This window comes from Megascapheus bottae, chromosome 1, assembly GCF_031878675.1.
Source record: "Megascapheus bottae isolate mThoBot1 chromosome 1, mThoBot2.hap1, whole genome shotgun sequence".
Classification (NCBI taxonomy): Eukaryota; Metazoa; Chordata; class Mammalia; order Rodentia; family Geomyidae; genus Megascapheus; species Megascapheus bottae.
Window position 1 is genome coordinate 30,001,298 of NC_143509.1, and position 22,288 is coordinate 30,023,585.

General features: G+C 37.8%; 1 pseudogene; it reads right to left on the bottom strand.

The window, feature by feature from the left end:
- Window positions 1-1,819: 1,819 nt before the first annotated feature.
- LOC150068771 (vomeronasal type-2 receptor 116-like) lies at window positions 1,820-17,417 on the bottom strand (annotated as a pseudogene).
- Window positions 17,418-22,288: the final 4,871 nt, after the last annotated feature.

Here is a 22,288-nt window from a genome sequence, read left to right on the forward strand (position 1 = left end):
TAGAAATATGAAAGTGAAAAGAGATTCAAAGTCAGCCTAGCTTGGAAAGTTCATGAGACTAATATTTCTACTTCAACACCAACTGTTGCAGACATTGCTTTCAGCCTCCTGAGGAAGTAAGATTAGAAGATGGCGCCTGGCAGCTCGCCAATGAGTCAGTACTTGCTAACCAAGAAGTTTCTTTGCATTGCTTGATTTGTTTCTTCTGTGCTCATGGATACAGCGTGGTCGCTAGATTTTTTTCCATGTTTGCTTGCTGTGTGTGCAGATGACCTTTATTGTGATTGGCTGCTTAAGGATATAAATAGTGGAGGATTTCTGGGAAAGGGGGAAGAGAAGCAGAGAGAAAGAAGAAAGGAGACAGAAATAAAAAGACCTGTGCTTATAGCTATTTGAGTCTGTGATCATTCTCAGTCTGCCTCCAAAGTGATGCATCGTTGCGGCAGGCAGCAACAACGAACAAGCTAGAAATGGAGTTCTAGTCATGGTAACGGAGCCTTGAGTGAAAAAGCTAAGGTACCAAGTTCAAGAATACATGAGTACTTTTAACTAGTATCAGAAGAATCATGGGAACAAAATCCAACAGACAATAAATGACTGCAACTGTGTCCATATTTCTATAAACATGTAATTTAGTAGAAGTAGAGTGAATTCAGTAACTCAACAAATTTGAAACAATAACTAATGTTTTCCTTATCAAATTAAGAGCTTTTGAATGTGACAGTTAAAAATATTCATGCTTCAACAGATTCTAAAATGTGACACCATTGTAAGACATGAGCTCTTGTATATTTAATGAACACATTTCGATATACCAAATTAAGGAAGAGTTATTAAATAGCAATAAATTAGAAGGCTTGCCCAGGTAAACAGGTGCAAATTATAATATATTACATACTTGAACAGAAACTCGAAGATCTTATACATTATAATCCTAAACTGAAGAGTATTCTTGGAGTGTATGTCTGTCTTCCTAAAGCTAAATCAGAAAAGCAGAGTGAGAAGGATGAGGAAGAGGAAGGAGATGGTGAGTGGAAAATAGGAGAGATCTAGACAGACATACAGAAAAGAGTTCCAGAAAAGACACTCAGGATTAATACAAAAGGGAAATCCGTGATTAAAAATATAGAAGTTTTGAACAAAACAATCTCTCAAGGATCATATTGAAAGGGAAAACTTTGTGAAGGAAAATTTGTTAAGGAAAAGTATTAGATGTCTATGCAGCATGGAAGTCTGCAGAATGGAAGTTGGCATACTGGAAAATTTAGAATACTGATTGAGAATAGACAACACTGAAAACTAACTTAGGAGAAGAACAGAAGATCAAGTGCAGGTTAAATAGTAGGAAATAAAACTGCATGAGTTTAATAGTAATCGCCACCACATGTGTCTAAAACTGCCTGAAAATTGAGCAATAGATTCTTACTCAGTGAACTAAATATCCTGAAATAGCAACTAACAATCTTGTATATTTACACCACACAATATATATACAAATCAAACATGAGTTTAATCATAAGAAAGCTAATTTCTCTATGTTATCTCTCATCTCTTTTGCTGTCCCTTGGTTATCGCATATTGTTACAGTATTTCACCTGGTTATCTGATATAATGTATATATATGCGTATTTGGTTATTTGAAATAGGATAGGGAAGGTAGGAAAACAAGATGAGGGGCAGGGGTGGAGGGAGGAAAATGGGGATGAAGACAATGAGAAAGGGTAACAATGTATGTGAAGTAATACACCTTAGATCTGGTGAATAAAATGTAACCCTTCTATTAATTACAATAAAAATATATGAAGAAAACAAAAGAAAGCTAATTTCTACTACTATGTCTTTTATCCTTGAAGTCATGCAAAGATATTTTATGGGGTATTAACATGATGATGTAACACTTTGGGGCAAAAATGCAGCCCAGGAGGCCTGCCCCAGAGGCCAAGATGGAGAAGACCTCCACAGCCACCATCACCTTCCCCTTGGCACTGTGGTAGACAGGCAGGAAGGTGAGCCACACACTGCAGAACACCAGCATGCTGAAGGTCAGGAACTTGGCCTCATTGAAGGTGTCAGGCAGGTTCCTGGCCAGGAAAGCCACCGTGAACCTGGCCAGGGCCAGGGAGCCCAGGTAGCCCAGGACACAGTAGAAGGCAGTGAGGGAGCCCTTGTTGCACAGGATGATGATGTGGCCATGTTCAGAGTGTGCATCTGTATCCACAAAGGGAGGAGAGCTTCCCAGCCAGAGGCCACACAGACTCACCTGGATGAGGGTGCAGATGGGGATGAGGAGGTTAGGAGCCCCAGACACCAGCAGCCCCCTCATCCTCCTCCCTGGACAAGTGGCCTTGAAGGCCAGGACCACAGTCACCGTTTTGGCCAACACTGTGGAGACAGCCACCGTGAACACAACTCCAAATGTGATCTGCTGCAGGATGCAGGTGGCTGTATTGGGACGGCCAATAAAGAGCAAGGCACAGAGGAAACAGAAGATGAGGGAGATGAGCTGGATGTAGCTGAGAGCCCGGTTGTTGGCCTTGACAATGGCAGTGTCTTGGTGTTTCACAAATAATCCCAGCACAGCAGCAGTGAGCATAGAGAAGCAAAGAGCCATGCAGGCCAGAGCCATGCCCAAGAGATCTCCAAAAGCCAGGAAACTTGCAGCTCTCAGGAGGCACTCATCTCTCTGTGTGTTGGCATACTGGTGATCTGCACACCTCACACACTGCTCCATATCTGGAGAGAAGTGTAATCTGCCATTAATCAATATTGTGAACTTCATTTTCTTCAGAGAAATGTAGAAAGTATTCATTTAGATATATTCCTGATATGTCAGCATTTCCTATTATAAAAGCATTTTAATTTCTTTTCTAAACCATAAACACCTTCCCCTTCAATATTCTTCTTATTCAGGCTTTTTGGTCAACTTGCTTTTCCCTTCATTGACCACTCCTTGTATGGATAATGTGCCCTTTAGGACATCTTAATCTCCTATTTACTATTTTCTGAACATTTTCTCACACACTTTAACAGGTGGTACTGTGCTGTTCTTCAATCTAATTGAAAATTTTGAACAATACAGCTTATGTGTGTATGTAACATGTTAATTTTATCCCTGAGGTGCATACTTGAATTCTTCTCATTATATTTTTCTTTCCCACCCATTTATGAAGCTGTAGAAACAGAAAAAGTACTCTTGGATACTCTAAGACATTTTCACTTCTAAAACTGAATCCACATTTCTGTGTACTTGCTATGTGGAAAGTGCAGAGAGAAATATACATGTTATGGGACAATGATTTGTGAAAACCAAGAAATCAGCCACAGACCTATGGCCACCTAACTTCTATAAGGGAGACAAAACAATAGGATGGGAAAAAGACATACTCTTCAATAAATGGTGCTTGCAGAATTGGATAAGCACCTGTAGAAAACTTAACTTGGATCCTTATATGGCACCCTGCACCAGAATCAATTCCAAATGGATCAAAGACCTGGAGGGAAAGTAGAAACCTCACAACTTTACAGGAAGGAATAGGAGATACTTTAGGGTTCCATAGCCAAGGTTGAAACTTTCTTAATGAAGTCCTAGATACACAGGATATCAAAGGAAGTTTGGACAAATGAGACTGATTGTGAAAAGCTTAGGACATAGCTAGGAAGAAAAACAGAAAGCCCACAGAGTGGGAGAAGAGCTTCACTAGATGTACAACAGACATGGGCCTCACATCTAAAATACAGCCAGAGTTCAAAAAAATTAAATCTCTCAAAAACACATCCTCAACGAAGCAACCATCTCTTTTAAAGGTGGACTATAGACTTCAGACTTCCTTGAAGAGGAAATAAGAATGGTCTACAGACACATGAACAAATGCTGGATATCTCTGGCCATAAAAATTACAAATCAACTGGACATGGTGGCTCACACCTGTAATCCTAGCTACTCAGGAGGCTGAAATCTGAGGATAAAGGTTCAAAGCCAGCCCAGCCACAAAAGGACCTCACACTCATATCCATTTCACCTCTAGAAAACAGGAACTGGGGCTTGTCTCAATGGTAGGGTGGTAGCCTTTAGCTGAAGGGCTCAGGAACATCGCCCAGGGCAAGTTCAAGCCCCATGACCCACAAAAAAATAAAGAAAAAGAATAAAGAAATGCAAATCAAACAAAATAGAAATCAACATACCTTTACTATTCCACCTAACCCCAGTTCAAAATGCAATTATCAAGATATATAATAACAACAGATGTTGGTGGGCATGTGGCCAGAATTTAAAGCAACAGTATGGTGGTTCCTCAAAAGACTAAACATAGAGCTCCCTTGTGACCCAGCAATCCCACTCCTTGGCATTTACCCAATCGTCCAGAAACAAGGTCATACTAAACTTACTAGCACAACCATGTTCATTGCAGCAGTATTTACCACAGCTAAGATTTGAAAACTACCCAGATGAACCTCAGTAAATGAAGGGATCAAGAAGATGTGATGTTTATACACAACAGAATTCTATGCTGCCATAAGAATGGATGACTTTGTCCCATGTAAGGAAATGGAAAGACTTAGAAAATATATTAAGTGAAGTTAGCAGACGAAAGGAACATAGGCCCCATGGTTTCCATGATTTGTAATAAACACAGTATGTCTAGGATTACCTAGCAGAGGACTGCAATATCTCAAAAGCTATGAGCATATGACGATATAGGAAAAAACTAAGGGAATGAACTCCAGGATATGGAAATAAGAGGTTGATCTTTGTGGATGTTGATTTTAACGTACTATGAGAAGTTATTACATTGCTCTTTTGTTTTTTCCCCCTTTTGGTTCACCTTCTGGTGTTGCTGTATATGAGTTTGGTATCTAGTATATTATATGTACATTTATTTGCTTATGTGAATTAGGGAAGGGAAGGGGAAAAGGAAAATGATGTGTCAAAGGGCAAAGGGTGAGCCAACACAACAGTGATATTCACAAAACAATATGTTGGAAATGAACTCTAATGCTTGGATGGGATAGGATGAGCAAAAGTGAGGAAAAATATGGGGAAATGGGAGCAATGTTCAAGAAGTAATGCAGTCACTACTTGAGGACTGTACCTACAGCTCCTTTATACATCACGCTGACAACGTTCACAAAGTATTGTATCTGACTTTCTTTCCTGGTGTATTCTACCTATATTTAATTGTTTATTTGAAATAGGAAAAATAAGGGGGAAAACAAGATGATTGGGACTGAAATGGAGACAAAACATGAGAAGAGGTATCACGTTTTGAAAAGAAACACACCCCATTATCTGATAAATGTAACTGCAACCCCTCTATACCTTATACTGTCAAGAAACTACAATAACAAAAGAAGTAATATACTCACTACCTGAAAAATGTATCTATAACCCTTTAATACATCACCCAGACAATAAAATAAAATTTAACATTATAAGCAGGTGTGGTAGACCACGACTATAATCCTATCTACTCAGGAGGCTGAGATCTGAGGATTGCAGTTCAAAGCCAGCTGCAGCACTACAAAACCTTGAGTTTAATCATTAGAAAAAGGGAAGTAGAGCTGTGGCTCAAGGGTTGTAGTCTTGAGCTGAAGAGCTCACGGACAGTGCCCAGGCCCAGAGTTCAAGCATCAAGACCCACAAAAAATTAAATTGTAAAGATGCATGTCATATATGTGGACAGAATGTAACTTTTAATATGAACACTGTCCTTATAAGACCTCTGTTTCATTTTATGTTCCACTTTACTTTTGTCTTACCCATTAGAAATAAGGAGCATTTCTGAATGTAACTCTGCCTGCAATAGACTAGAAAATATTACTAAAATATGTAATTCAAGATAATGTTGTATCATATTTCAAATAGCAATAGAACCACTTATCAAGATTGAATTATTAACAGAGAGAAAGAAAAGAGGCTGTGCAATCATAATTTAAAAATTTTGCATTGACTTGGCTAGATTGAGGAAAACTAAGGAGAAATGCATCATTTTTTCATAAGCTGTGGATTTACCTGTCTCATTAGCAATCTCATTGTGTGGGCAAGGGGTACAATCAAAGCAGCAGGCAGCCTTTCCCTCCTGAGGAGATTTCCTGAATCCAAGACCACAACTCTCACTGCAGACAGAGTGAGGAGTCTGGGGAAAATTGGGGTTTGTCAGTAACTGTGCCGGTTTACAGAGCTAACAATCCAGAGATCTATTGTTAGAAAGAATTGAATTAGTAAGCTTAATGTTTTTATGTAGCTATGTGCAGTCAGTTAATTGAATTCTGATACAAATTACATATCCCACAATGACCATAGACTTATGGATTACAACCTGGATTTCTAGCCTAGTGAAATATTGAACAATACGGTCATTTTAATAGGTGGAAACTAATGGTGAGGAAGTCAGTCCTAGTGCAAAACCCTACAGAATTTCTTATATTCCTGTCATTATCTGTCATCACTACTCATCTATGAAGTGGAGAAAAGCAAGGAGGAATTTGTCCTCTTCATAGCATTTTGAGACCCCCCAAGCCCATCGTATCTTCCTTTTAGTTCTCCAGTGGCCATGAAGTGAGCATCTTCGCAGATCTGCCTTCCACATTTCCTATCCTCAAAGGTGCCTAAGTTGGAGGTCAACTAAGCATAGAATGAACTTTCCATGGAAGGGAACAAAGTAAACATTTCAAGCACCTAAAGGGATCACAGTGTAGGAAACCTCCTGGAAAGATATAATGAATATTTTATGGCAAAACTCTACATCAGTATTTAGAAACACATTTAATCTTTCATTGCTAATCCTGGGGTTGAACTTCAAGGTCTGGGCAGTGGTCTTCAGCTTTTTTTTTCTCAAGGTTAGCATCTACTACTTGATTCACAGCTCTATTTCCAGAAATTTTTTGGTGGTTCATTGGAGAAAAGAATCCCAAAGAAATGTTTCTTTTGGCTGACCTTACACAATGGTATTCAGATCTTAACTCTATGAGTATCTAGAGATAGAGGAGAAAGTTGCTGGGACTCAGCCAGCTGTAAGTTTAAAGGAATGTTTGCATATGTATGTATGTATATATGTATGTATGTATGTATGTATGTATGTATGTATGTGTGTATATATATATATGTCTTTAAAATCATTATGATTAGATTCAACCCACCTCTGTAGTTCCTATGGCCCACTCTACCATATCTTCAGATAAAGACAGTTGATTACCATGGAGAGCATAAGGAGAAAACTGTCCTACTTTCACTCCAAGTTCTAGACCTTCAGGAAAATTCCAGATGTTCAGAATGTCGTACTCTGGCTCTAATTTCTTTTTCTCATCCAAAATCACTTGATCTCCAGCAGGATTGTAAAACTGGATGTTCTTCAGGAAAGAATGCAGCTAAAATGGATTCAAGATATCATGGTGAAGAACATTCCAGAATGAAGATTGAATACCTGAACTAAGAAAAGCTCCTGCAAGGCTGAGTAGCTCACACCTGTAATCCTAGCGATTCAGGAGGCTGAGATCTGAGGCCTGCAACTAAAAGCCAGCCAGGGCACTAATGATCAGGAGACTTTTACCACCAATGAACCACCAGAGAACCAGAATTGGCACTTTGGCTCAAGGGGTATGGCAGTAGCCTTGAGCTGTAGAGCTCAGGACTGCACCCAGGCCCAGAATTTAAGTCCCATCACTGACGAGCCACCAAAAAAGAAAAAAAGAAAGATAAAAAGAAGGAAGGAAGGAAGAAAGGAAGAAAGAAAGAAAGGTTCCAAAAACCCCTTAACTTCTGATTTAGAATTCAAGGGTAGTTTAGATATCTAATGAAGAATTCCAGAAGGAAATCTATGGAGAAATGAAAATGATGTTTTGAATCCTGGTTACTCAGAAATGGACTATGAGACATGGGAAGGGGTAAGAATGATTAAGAAATAATGTATCCACTTCCTAATGAATGTAACTGTAACCCCTCTGTACATGACTACAAAGATAAAATGAAAGAAATAAAGGCAGGAATTATAAGGCATTCTTTGAAGAGAAACGAATACCCAGAGAATATCAGTGAATGAATCCAACTGAGTTGTCTAGCTACAGCTTATCACAACCACTACTTTCACGAATATCTATAGATTGAACCTGCTAAATTCTTAATACCAAAGTTGAATGTAACTAGATGACGTGAAAAGATGAACGAGAGGACATGAATAATTCTGTTCATCAAGTCTTCCTTTGCTAGTTCTGAAGATATGTAGGGAAAAGCAAAATTTACAGATTTGATAGCATTAGGTATTAGTATGTGCAGAATATCTGCAAGTAAACAAATTCAAAATCTGTCCATCAGTGATTCACACTTGTAATCCTAGGTATTCAGGAGGATGAAATCTCCAGGTTCATATACTTGTCTGTTCATACTCTTGTTTGTAGTAAAGTACTGAGAAACAGCCAGAAGTAGTGCTGTGACTCAAGGGGCACAGCACTATCCATGAGCACAGAGTCCCAGAAACAGCACCCAGGTCCTGACTTCACACCCCAGGACTGGCAAAAATACAAAAAGGAGGAATTTATGCAAAGGTAGTAGACATTTTATCCTCTTTACAAGCCTTCTATTTCATGTGAGAAGATATAACCACAGGTGTATAGTATCACACATGATTAAACAAAATAAATTTTGGAATTTTGAAAAACATCTTAAATATTTATTTTCACAGAGTGAGACACAATCTAGGAAGTATCTTTGCATATAGTGTGCGCCTTGTAACATAGACAAATTACCTGTGCAGTGAAAGGCACTGTCCCGTCTCCATTTCCCCTTGCTTGTTCTTCTGTTTGATGAAGAAGCATCTCATGGAGAGCCTGGGCCAGCGCATACACAGAGTTGTAGATAGTGTAACTGTCTGCAGACATGGTCGTGTCAAACATATGCCCTGGCAACCAATCCAAGGAGGCGTCAGGAGGACAACTGTCCCATGTCACACAGTCAGACTCAGAAGCTGAGCAATTAAAAGAAAGAAACCACAGCTTGGCAAGGAAAAAGTCCTCTGGGTATTTGGAAGGGTTAGCTGCCTTGACAAAATCTGTGAATCCAGAAACATCTGCATGATGGTGAGAAAAAATGAGAGGCACGTGTAATGAGCCTAGCATGAAATAGCTCTTTCTTATGGTTAAATCCCAGTGTGAGTTCATGATACAAACTTTGCCTTTTATTACAAGTTGCTCAATACATATCAGTAAAGATAGTAAGGACTCATTATCACCATATATGATGAGAACATTTGCTGAAGACTTATTTATCTGATTATATACTGCCATTAAATTGAATATTTGTGACAAGCTTTGGCTTAAGATCAGTAGCTCATAGGCCACACAAACTCTGTTCTTCACCATCTCTTCTTTCAGTTCAGAAATAATCCACAAACCATTCTCATCTTGTGAGGTCAGCAGTCCCACCCAGGTCCAGCTGAAGTGAAGCAGTAAGGAGACCATGGCGGCAGCTATTGATGTGTCCTTGTTGGCTACCTGATAGAGAGCAGGAAACTTCTTATGGTCACCCAGGGCATTATCAAAAGGCCCAAAGGTTAGCTAAAGGGAAAGAAAATTGTATGCTTTATAAATGAAGATTGCCATCCATCACAGTCTCAGTCTTGAAATATTAAGAACCAGTTGAAGTACATGGTGGTAATTTTTATTCTGCTTTTTGAATCATATTAAGAGTTGTACAATATATCACCTTATCCCTAAGCTGCTTCTTAATTTTTCACAGTTGCATCAACTCCTCCCATGTACATCAACCTCACCCAGTCCCTGAGTTTCCCAACTCCATTTGAATTTTATGTTCTTTTCCCATGCTCCATTCCTTGTTCCTCTGCAATTTTCCCTTAACAGTTACCCTTCTCTTGTATACTTCAGCTTTATCGTGTGTAATGTGGAGGACTGTCTGTAGCTCAGTAAGATTGCACTATGAGTTTGACTCCTATGTATACCACAGTTCAATCAGATTGATCTTTTCTACATTACATAATTACATGCATGTTGCCTCTTGAATTCATAATATTTTTCTTATTTTAAATTTCACTTTCATATGTGATAGAACACTTGCCCCTTTCTCTATCTCAGCCTAAATAACTTTATACAACATAATATCTTGCATTCTTTTGTGTATTGTTTGTATATACATGTGAATGCCTGTACAAACTCAGAGCTTTCTGCACTTGCTTGGCTTTTTCCCTCAAGACTGGGGCTGTAAACATTCAGCCAGATATTCTCTTTTTACCTTTTGCTATTTAATTGGAGATAAGATTCCTGAGTAACTAAGATTGTCCCTGTCAGCCACCAGTATCATGCTCAACATATCTTGACATTTGAAAGTCATTTTCCATTTCCTTGTTTTGTTGCAGTAAATTATTGAATAATCCATTTGCCTGACTAATGTTTCCATCTTGCTTTCCAGACAGTAGTAATATACAGATCCTAATATATTTGAGTATTTACTTGTTGATGTCACAAAATATGATATATTCTTAAATTCATTCTCTTCCTATCACTGTAGTTCCCAAATTGGACTTTTATATTCATCCACCCCTCCAACATTCACCTTGTGGAAACCTGTAGAGTTCCATCACTGTTCCAATCTCAGCAGACGTTATTCCTAATGGTCCTGTAAGAGCTGCAACAGACTTTCTCTCATACAGGAGTAGTTTGGAAATGTGTATTTCCCAAAGAGCCAAATGAAGTGATTCTTAAATACACCCCAATATGCATGGTGAACATTGTAGACATCAAATCCTAGAGTGAGGTTATGTAAAAGATCAGGGTTTTTGTTGATTTCCTCCATAGCAAAAGCCAAGGCCAAAACCAACTGGTAGTTCTTGAAGATAAATCTGCATAGTGAACATAGACACTGAGAATGAGTATTTCTAAGCTCATGACATGGATGAATATTTACTTCTTTGCCAGTGAATTTTCTAGGACATTCCCCTCATTTGGGATGGAATGCAAGTGTAGTGTTTTATGCTGGTTTATAGGGTCAGGGACAGACTTGAAGGGAATATGTCTTGCATGAGATTCAGAAACTTATTTAAGTTGAGAGAAAGCTTGCTTTTCCTTACTGCCCAATTCACCAAACAAAAAGTCGCTGTCCATTAATTAGATTAGCATTTCAGAAGATATCAAACATGCTGTTACCTTTATCTGAGGAAAACCAGATCAACCTGTGGAAAAATTAATCCTTCACTTAAATCAGCAGGCATGTGTTATGTGTCATCTGGCAAGTCAGGCTAACTAATGAACGTACCACTTAAGAGCAACTTCAGAAGCAAAAGTTCATGTAAGGAAGATTCTATAGGAAGATCTGCTCACAGACCCAGCATATGCAACAACTGTTCCAGCAATATCTATTAGAAGAAGAGCTCAAACACAAGTTGCTGAATTTCACTCATATTTCTGTAACAAAATCAAAGGGATGCATCCAAGTCAAAGAACTTCATCCTGAAGAGAGAGCCTCCAACTGGGATGAGGAAGAAACATTGTCAGCAAGCTATACATGGGAATTTCAGCGCCAAGGCCCACACATGGTAAAAAGATGCTGAAAAGAACTAATATTAAGGACTAAAAATGATCAAAGTAACTTTCCTTCTTTCTTTCTTTCTTTCTTTCTTTCTTTCTTTCTTTCTTTCTTTCTTTCTTTCTATCTTCCTTGTGTGTGTGCAAATGTGTATAAGAGCATTTTAAGACATTAATAAAATGAAATCAACCTACATTAAAAAATAGAAAATGCAAAAACCTAAAAATAGACCTTCCCTACGACCCAGCCATACCACTCCTGGGCATCTACCCCGAGCATCATAACCCAGGATATGATAAGGACACCTGCTCAGCCATGTTCAACTTTGCACTATTCACAATAGCCAAGTGATGGAAACACCGCAGATTCCCCAGTACAGATGAGTGGATACAACAAATGTGGTACATATATACGGTGGAATTCTACATAGCCAACAAGATAAAATAATAGTCTCTGGGAAGTGGATGAAACTAGAGCAAATCATGTTGAGCAAGGCAAGTCAAGCCCAAAGGAGCAAAAGGCACATGGTTTCCTTGACATGTGGATTTTAGATCCAAACAGTACAAGAGCAATGACTCTATATTCATGTATCCAAGGTTATTGACATTGTCAATAACCATAACTATACAGACACAAAAATTTATGATGGGATGTATACTCTATAGATATAATGTTATATAGATTGATTGGTATCTATGACATACAAACTCTCAGCTTAATTTTAATTATGTTCTAAAATCTATGTGCCAGTGATTACAGATAGAGATTCCCTTCTTGAATACTTGTTTTTAAGCATGACCTTTGAAATATGATGTAAAAATCAGTGCTAATAAATTCTTTCCAAGAAAAAAGAAACAATGCAGGCATGATGGAACTAAAATTGTTCAACATATAATGCAGTCATATGTGTTATTGCCAACATGGGAGCCTATCATGTGAGTGATGTCTTCAAACAGAAGAAAATAATGAGCTTGAGGAAAAGGTGACTGGATAATAAATTATGGAGGAGTAAACTGGAACAAGAAGCAGATATTGGTGTATGGCCAATTCAGTAAATAGAATGCCAGAAAGTTAAAATGCTTGTTCAAATAAGTAGTGATAGAATTTAACTTACTAATGTGAATATGGAAATATTACAAGATACCTAAAGAAGACAGGGGAGTCAACATGTACCCCACGCTGTCATGATGAAGCTCTCATTAGTGATACATTTATATGGAGAAGATTCCGTAGAGTAGAAGAGAAATGGGATCCATAACAAATAGGTGGCCATGTACCCCTAAAAGTCGACTCCTCAGTAAAGTCTATGGCAGCTAGGAGAACATGGCAGGAGGTCTTTAGATTTCTGAGGATAAAAATTATGTAAATCATCAACCAAGAGTATTGTACCTAGCAAAGATAGCCTTTAGAAGTGAAGGAGGTAGAGAGATGTTCCAGAAAAATACAGTTAACACAATATATCTCCACTGGACCTTTACTACAAAAAAATACTAAAATAAGTTTTTCAGTCCAAAGGACAGAACCATTAAGGAAGAAGAAAAATATATAAGAATGTATACTCTGTATCACAATAATAGTAGGGTTCAATAGCCCAAACCATCACAAAGGTATTCAAAATCATGGAAACAGAACTCTTTTCTCCTGAGTAATTATTGTGTCATCGAGGAAAATAAAAAGGAAATTTAGTTTCATCTAGCATTCAACATAAATGAAGACTCAAATGCCAACTCCCATTGATGCACAGCAAAGTTCTAAAAAAACAGAAACAAGACACAGCAAAACCAGTACATGGAGGGAAATAATTAAAATTAGAGCAAAATTAAAAGAATTAGAGACTAAATAAAAAACCATGCAGAGAATATACAAAAGGAATAGGTGGTTCTTTGAAAAAAAATTGGTAGGCCTTTAGCAACATAACTAAGAAAAAAAGGGAAGTCACCCAAATAAATAAAAATCTATATGAAATAGGAAACATGCCCACAGACTCAAGCAAAACTCGAGATTATTAAATGGGAACACTTCATAAGCATCTGTGGCAATTATGATTTACTAATCTGACAGAGAAGGGTATATTACTTGAGAAAATAACAATACCCGAACTGAGTCAGGAAGGCATAAATCAGTTAAACAGACCCATCACAAGCCATGACATCAAATTGCCAATAATAAACGTCCCTTTATAGCCAAGCTCTTCTTATTTTAATTGCATTATATTGTTATGGTGATGTGAAGAGAGGTTTCAGTTACATTTGTCAGATAGTGGGTACAATAATTCTGCAACATTGATATCCCTTCCGATGTTTTTCTCCCATTTTCCCTCCCCCACATACGTCTCAGTCATCTTGTTTTTCACCTTCCTCCCCTATTTAAAATAAACAAATAAATGTATGTACAATATATCAGGTACCAAAGTCAGGTATAGTGACAACATGACAACAAAAGACAAACCATAAGGAGAGTATCGAAACAAGAAGGGGGGGAGAAATAACCTCATATAGTAGATTGAGAAGAGCAAACATAAAAATAAAGCTTTTGTTTCCATATCCTGGAGTTCATTTTGCTTATCCTCATCCTTTATGGCCACATGTACTCTTTACTATTGTGATCCTCTGCTGGGAGAATCCTGGAGGTGTATTACTTACTGCACATAAGGGAAACCATAGAGCCTATGTTCCTTTGGGCCTGGCTTATTTTACTTAATGTGATTTTTTTCAAGTCTTTCCATTTCCTTCCAAATGGGGCAAAGTCATTCTTTTTGATGGCAGCATAAAATTCCATTGTATAAAAGTACCACATCTTCTTGATCCAGTCATCTACTGAAGGGCATCTGGGTTGCCTCCGTATTTTAGCTATGGTGAATAAGTCCAGCCAAATTCTTTGAGACTTTTTTTTGTTATTTCTTTTTTCATATATTTTTATTGTAATTAATAGAAGAGTTACATGATATTTGCCAGATAGAAGGTGCATTAATTCACATACCTTGATACCCTTTCACATGTCTTGGTCCCCATTTCCCTCCCCCCACCCCCACCCCTCATCTTGTTTTCCCCCCTTCCCTATCCAATTTCAAATAACCAAATACAAATATATCTGATATATCAGGTAACAAAGTGAGATACTGTAACAATATGAGATAATCAAGGGACAGCAAAAGAGATGAGAGATAACATAGTACCTTAAGGACAACAATCATTCATTATATGGCTTACGTTTCTATATCCTAGAGGTCCTTTCATTTAGTGTCATACTATATGGCCTTATGTATCCCTGGGCTCTCCAAGCAGAGATTTGCAATAGAGCCAAATCTTTGAGACTTTTAAGGGAGAATTATCATCCAATTACTTCTCAAACTCTTTAATAAAATAGAAAGGGAGGAAATACCACCAAACTCATTCTATTAAGCAAACAATACATTTATTTCAACTCCTGAAGGACATACTGAGAAAAAGAGAACATTGGAACTATTTCCCTTCTGAACACTGATTCATCATTTCTCATCAAAATGCTGACAAGTGGAACACAGCAACTTATGGAGAGAATCTTACAAAAGGATCAAATGGCATTCATTCCAGGGATGCAAACCCAGCTTTACATATGGAAGTCAATGACTATATTACAACCCTTCAACAGAAGCAAGTTCATGATCATATACAAACCTACATGAAAAACCTACAATCAGCATGGTATTTAATAGTGACAGTCTAAAGTCATCTCCCCCCAAAATCAGCAACATGATCAGGATGTCCACTCTCTCCACTCCTCTTCAGCATAGTACTGGAATTCCTAGCAAGAGCAGTTGGCAAGGGGAAAGGCATTTAGATGATCAAAGTAGGGAAGGAACATTTAACACTCTTTCTTTCTGACTTAACATAGAGCTCCCCTATGACCCAGCAATTCCACTCCTTGGCATTTATCCAAATGTCCAGAAACAAGGACATACTAAATCCACTAGTCCAACGCTGTTCATTGCAGCACTATTACCATAGCAAAGATATAGAACCAAACCAGATGCCCCTCAGTAGTTGATTGGATCAAGAAGATGTGGTACTTATACACCATGGAATTCTATGCTACCATCAGAAAGAATGGCTTTGCCCCATTATTAAGGAAATGGAAAGACTTGGAAAAATCACATTAAGTGAAGTAAGCCAGACCCAAAGGATATAGGCTCCATGGTTTCCCTCATCTGCAATAATTAGTACACATCTAGGACTCTCCTGGCAGAGGATCACAATAGATCAGAGCTATGTGCATATGGTCATACAGGATGAGGCTAAACAACATGAACTCAAGGATATGGAAACAAGATGTTTATTTTTATGTATATTGTTCTTAATATACTATGTGAAGTTATTTCTTATCTCTTTTTTCCCCATATGGTTAATCTCATGTGGTTATTGCACCTGATTTTGTTTCCTGGTATATTGCATATCTGTTTATTTGTTTATTTGAAATAGGGAATTGAAGGGGGAAACAAGATGATTGGGAGGGGTTGGGGGGAAATCAGAACAAAAACATGAGAAGGGGTATCAATATTTGAGAAGTAATGTACCTACTACCTGACAAATGTAACTGAAACACCTCTTAATTATCCCTATAATAAATAAAATACAAAAACAAACTATCTTTTTATTTTTTTTTTACAGATAATGTGATCCTGTTTAATTATTCCCAAAGTCTCCTCCTCAAAAGTACTAGAATTGATCTAGAACTGTGGGGAAAGAGTTAGGTAGGAAATCAATCCATAAAAATTATTAACAATGTCCGGGATATTGGCCTAGTGATAGAGTGCTTGCCTAGCATGCACAAAGACTGGGTTTGATTCCTTGGTACCATGTACATAGAAAAAAGCCAGGAGTGGTGCTGTGACTCAAGTGGTAGAGCTCTAGCCTTCAGAAAGTCCAAGGATAGTGTGAAGACTCTGAGCTCAAGCTCGGGACTGGCAAAAAATAATACTTTTCCTTTTGAAAAAGATCACTCCTACCTTGCTTTTTCTATTTGTCACACTTCCCGACCCACAAGTACTAGAGTTCATTTTAACATATTGTTCAGTGAGTACCACTGCTACATTCAATTCATCCTTAGTCTCACAATTTCTCTGCCTCCTTTACCTCCTAAAGACACATGAATGAACAACAATAAATTAAAAAAGCAACAGTACCAAAGAAAAAACTTGTTTCCATTTCAGTGAGTTCATGTCCATATTATTTTATATAATCAGATGCACACTGATTTTTCTACCTTGGTTAGTTTCAAACCTTGATCATCAGATATAAATCTAATGAGTAGTAAGAACATAGAATGAGCCACAAACATTCAACAAGAAAAGCTATCAATGTCCTGAAAATATAGCTGCTAGTAAAAAGAAAAATCTGACTCTTGGTCTAGAGGTGAAGGGAATGTGGCTGTAGCCTTTAGAACAGAACACGTGGCAGTGACTGAGGTTGATTTTAAGACCGTCACTTCATTTTCAGTAATGACTGCTGCCATGGAGGAGATACAGGGATGCTGGAGTAAGTTGAAGTATTTTCCAACCTGCTGAGGAGAAGCTGCAGGGAAGGAAATTAGTGTCCTGTACTTGTAGCAGGTAGAAAAAAACGATTCAACAGATGATATAAGACAAAACAATGCAAGTGAGCTGTTCCTGTTACAATAATGATGGAGGTCAGTGTAGAGGAGACAGAGAACATTGATGTGTGCACTCAGATTTCCCTCAGCCCTCCACCATGCTGAATACAAAACAGGAAATGGGAAGAAAATGATGAGCTACTCACGGCTTGTGCTCTTCTTGTCTGGAACCATCTCTGTTACCACGATCTGTCCCCAAAGTATAGAGAGGGAAAAACCCAGCAATCATCATATCACCATCCACGTGTGCTCGGTGCTTCATGGTAGAAAAGCAGCTGGTGCCAGCCAAGGACCTGACAAGGAGGGGAAGCTGGAGGAGGAGTGTTAAAATCACAGGGCACATCCCTGAAGCATCTGCTAAGCAGAAGGTCTGACTGGGAGTGAGGCCCAGAGTTTCAGGTATGTATATTCAGATATCTCCTTCCATGTGTGTAAGTGTCTTTTTATTGATAGAGATCTGTACTATAGCCCACATTTCATCACAGCCACTTATGGGTCCCCGAAGTTATGTGTAAAACCATTTCCTGGGGTCCTACATCTGTGGCCTTCATCCAGGAGAAAACATGAGCTAGAAAACATGTTTGTGGATTTTCACCTCAGGTGTTATGAGTTCATCCAAGACCGCAGAGAGTGAGGCCCCAGAGATGGAGTTAGCGGGGATGATTTTGTTGTTCATGGTCTTTGTCAGGAAACTCGGCCTGAAAGGCATTTGGGATGATGCAACTGGATCAGGAGCAGGAAAGTGCAGGGTATTCTCATCTCCAATTAACCACTAGAACTTTGGAAGTGGAGCTGTGGCTCAGTGGCAAAGCACAAGACTTGAGCCCAAAAGATGAAGGACAGGTGAATCCCATTGTTCCACCTTCAATATATTATATTATACAAGGGACTAAAGCCAAGTATTCTCCTAATACCCTCATCAAGTACATCACAGAAATGAGGATTCATGTTTTACAATAATTATTCTTGAGCAAAATTTCTATAGCCAAGTAGGAATATCAAGAATGAAATCATTAGAAATGAATGTGTTCACCATAATTTGAGAAAGATATTGAAGAGGTTGCAAATTAAAGAATATATTTTCTTGTGCTTAATAATATCACCTCAAAAGGCAACGTTCATATAGTTTTTCTATAACATTGATATATGCCCAGGAAAATCAATTAATAGAAACCCATAATTGGATAATGAATCAATCATAATATTATTAACATGAAACCATAAAGAGAGAAAATAATGAATAGCAGAGAACAGAAAGAATTTCCTGTATGTGAACATGTGTGATACTCATAGAATTCCATAAAGTAGAATCCAATGAATTTGTTTGAAATAATACTTTCCTTAATAAGTTACTTGAATTGTTGGAGATAAAAATTTTCAAGTCTTCGAGGTAAAAGTCGACACACTGAAAACTTTACAAGAAGGAATAGGAGACACACGGCCTCCTTGGCACAGGTCGAAACTTTCTCAATAAGAACCAAGAAACACAACAAATCAGAGAAAGGCTGGATAAGTGGACTGCATTAAAGTTCAGAGCTTCTGTAGGGCAAAGGAAATAGCTAGTAAATTAATTAGGAAGCCTACAGAATGGGAGAAGATCGTCACTGACCATACAACGGACAAAGGCCTCATATCTAAAATAGATCAACAGCTCAAAAAATTGCATCACTCCAAAACTAATCTCCAAAGTAACATCCATCCCATTAAAAGATGGGCCAACGACTTGAAGTTTTCTCTGAAGAATAAATAAGAATGGCCTATAGACACATGAAGAAATGCTCAACATCTCTGGTCATAAAAGAAATGCAAATCAAAACAACTCTAAGAATCCACCTCACTCCAGTTAGAATGGCTAGAATCAAGAAATCCAATAACAACAGATGCTGGAGGGGATGTGGCTAGGAGGGATCACTACTACACTGTTGGTGGGAGTGCAAACTCGTTCAACCACTATGGAAAGCAGTGTTGCAGTGCCTCAAAAGGCTAAACATACAACTCCCCTATGACCCAGCCATTCCACTACTTGGCATTTACCCAACCGTCCAGAAACAAGGACATACTAAATCCACTAGCATAATGATGTTCATTGAAGCACTATGTACCATACCAAAGATATGGAACCAACCCAGATGTCCCTCAGTTGATGAGTGGATCAACAAGATGTGGTATTTATACACAATGGAATTCTATGCTGCTGTCAGAAAGAGTAATATTGCCCCATTTGTAAGGAAATGGAAAGACTTAGAAAAACTCATATTAAGTGAAGTAAGCCAGACTCAAAGGAACACAGACCCAGTAGTCTCCCTCATTTGTCACAATCAGTAGAAACCTTGGGCTCTCCTAGCAGAGATTTACAATAGAACAAAATCTAGAGACATTAGGCCAAATAGTAGGACACTAAATGTAAGGACCTCCAGGTTAAGGAAACAAAAGACATATAATGAGTGATTGTCCTTAATGTACAACAATCGCTCATCCCTTTTGCAATCCCTTGGTTATCTCATATTGTTACAATTTTTCACCTTCTTATCTGATATACTTTACATGTGCTTAATTGGTTATTTGAAATTGAATAGGGAAGGGGGGAAATCAAAATAAGCGAGGGGCAGGAAAAGCTTTCCTGAAGCAGAATGATGGTGTGGCAAGGACCTCAGTTGTAGACATACTTAGCTTCAGTAATACAGCTCATTAGAGAAACTGCTAAAACATCCCTATCTTGTATACATGCATATGTATATGAATGTATACTCATGTATCTTTGTGTATAAAATACATGCATATACCTCATGTATACATGTGTTTTTAGAATATTTGAAAACGTTGGTTGCCTCGAAGGTTATGATACCAGTTTCTTACTTTAAGAATGTGCGCTTGTTTGTGACTACAAGATGGGACATCACCACTGCTCTTTTGGCTCATCATGCTGCTTCGAGTCACTCTTGACATGGATGTTGGCTTCAGAGTGATTCCCTCATCACAGCTTTGCTCCTTTTCCCAAAGGGATAGTCTACAAGTTGAAATTTTTCTTATCTATTTTTTTCCCCTGTGGATCACTCTTACCAAAAGACATCCCAGCCTTTCTAAGTTCCTTTTGACAAGAATGGTAAATTCATTTTACAGCAGCATGAAAGTCTTTTGGTTAATTTTTACCCAACATTTGACTCTTATTAAAGGTATAAAAAGTTGATAAGCAAATGAAGTTTGTTTGGTTGAAATTCTGCATGCCTATAAATCATTAGCAAAGAAAACATTGCAAAGTCATATCTGAAAATAATTTGGGAATAAAAAAAGGAAGGTGATTGTCTGGTACCCAAAGCCAAACACTAGGAATGAAGAATTAGGCTTGGTTTCAAGTTTCATAAATAATAGAACAGATGGCTGCCTTTGGTTCCTCTTCAGTTTCTAGAGCCACCCCTTGCTAGTTTCTACCCTGTGAGACCTGAATAAGCCAGCACAGTAGAGATTGCCCCTGGAAGTCCCCTACCCCCAACTATGGATTGTTTCATGGACTCGCAAAGTGGATTTTTACAAAATAATTCTGAAATTTAAGTTGAACACAACAGTAAAAAAAATGCTAATAATCTTCTGCTTACTTTTCATCCTTAAAAATCTAGTATATTTCCTCGCCGGGAGTTTGGCCTAGTGGTAGAGTGCTTGCCTACCATGCACCAAGACCCGGGTTTGATTCCTCAGTACCACATACATACAAAAAAAAAAAGAATGCCAGAAGCCCTGCTGAGGCTCAAGTGGTAGAGCTCTAGCCTTGAGAAAGTCCAGGGACAGTGCTCAGGCCCTGAGCTCAAGCCCAGGACTGGAAAAAAAATCTAGTATACTTTCTATGAAGCAGTGTTATCTGTATTTCTAAATTGAAAGGGAGAAGTTTTTATCAACTTGAGACCTACAGTAAGTTTTATGCCCTAGTGTTTCTCTCAAGAAAGATTTCACAGTAAATGAAATGGAAAGCAGTTAGTTTTATCCTAATATTTTATTTTTTTCATATATTTTTATTGTAATTAATAGAAGGGTTACATGCTATTTGCCAGATAGAAGGTGCATTTAATTCACATACATTGATACCCTTTCACATATCTTGGTCCCCATTTCCCTCCCCCCACCCCCATATCCTAATATTTTAAATCAGAGCATTGACCAAGCTCTGACTGTAGATTCTTGTTGCCTATATTTTCTGTTTGTTTAGTTTTCCTGTGAGAATGTGCATTTTGAAACTCTGAAATTTCCTCCCAAATATAGTAAATTAGATATTACTCTAAAATTAAATGGAGAAGGAAAAATAGCCTTGTCAGTTTTTCCCTCTATGCAAAATTAAAGTTCTAAAACAAAGCTGAAGATCTGCTGTAGGATTTAATTTTTCCACTCGTGATTTTATTAATTACTATTTTTTAACCTGATGCCATTTTAAGTGAACATTTATTAAATGTTTTAAAATTCTTAGCATTTCTGATATTATTATTAAAACTGTTCTTAAACTTCAAAACACCACAGTGCACATGTTTTCAGTATTAGGCAAGATAGTGTAATGAGCTTCAGCCAGATTCATTCTTCTAGAGTGAGCGAGATGGCAGTTTCATACAGAATATGTTTGCCTTAAATAAAGCTCATTAAAAAGTATGCTGTTGTTTTTTATGAGAGAATATATTTTTAAGGAGCATTTCTTTTGCCTCTATATATAAAAATAAAATTTCTGGAGTAGACTAACTTATCCATGAGTGACTGGCTGAAGCTCAACCAGTATTTTTAACTTTAAAATATGAGATAAGTGTTGTGTTTAGAAAACTCCACTTACAGCTGCCTGAAAGTACTCTGTTCCAGTGTTGAATTTTTACTCTTGACCCAGATTAAACCTGCTACATATTTTCCTGATCAGTCTATGTAAAAGTGAAAAACAAGAACAGATTTTCAAGTAAATATACCAGTATTCCAGTGTTTAAGCAAAAGTGCAAATAGTTTTTATTTCTGGCATTTTAGAGAAAAGGCCAACAGGATCACCTTAGTAGTTATTTTTCCAAAATTTAACTCTAGTCCAATGATTTATTGTTTTAGCTAAGAAATGGAAATGATATATGTATGTGTTCATAAATAATGCACAATATGCAGGGTTTACTTCTGCCTTTA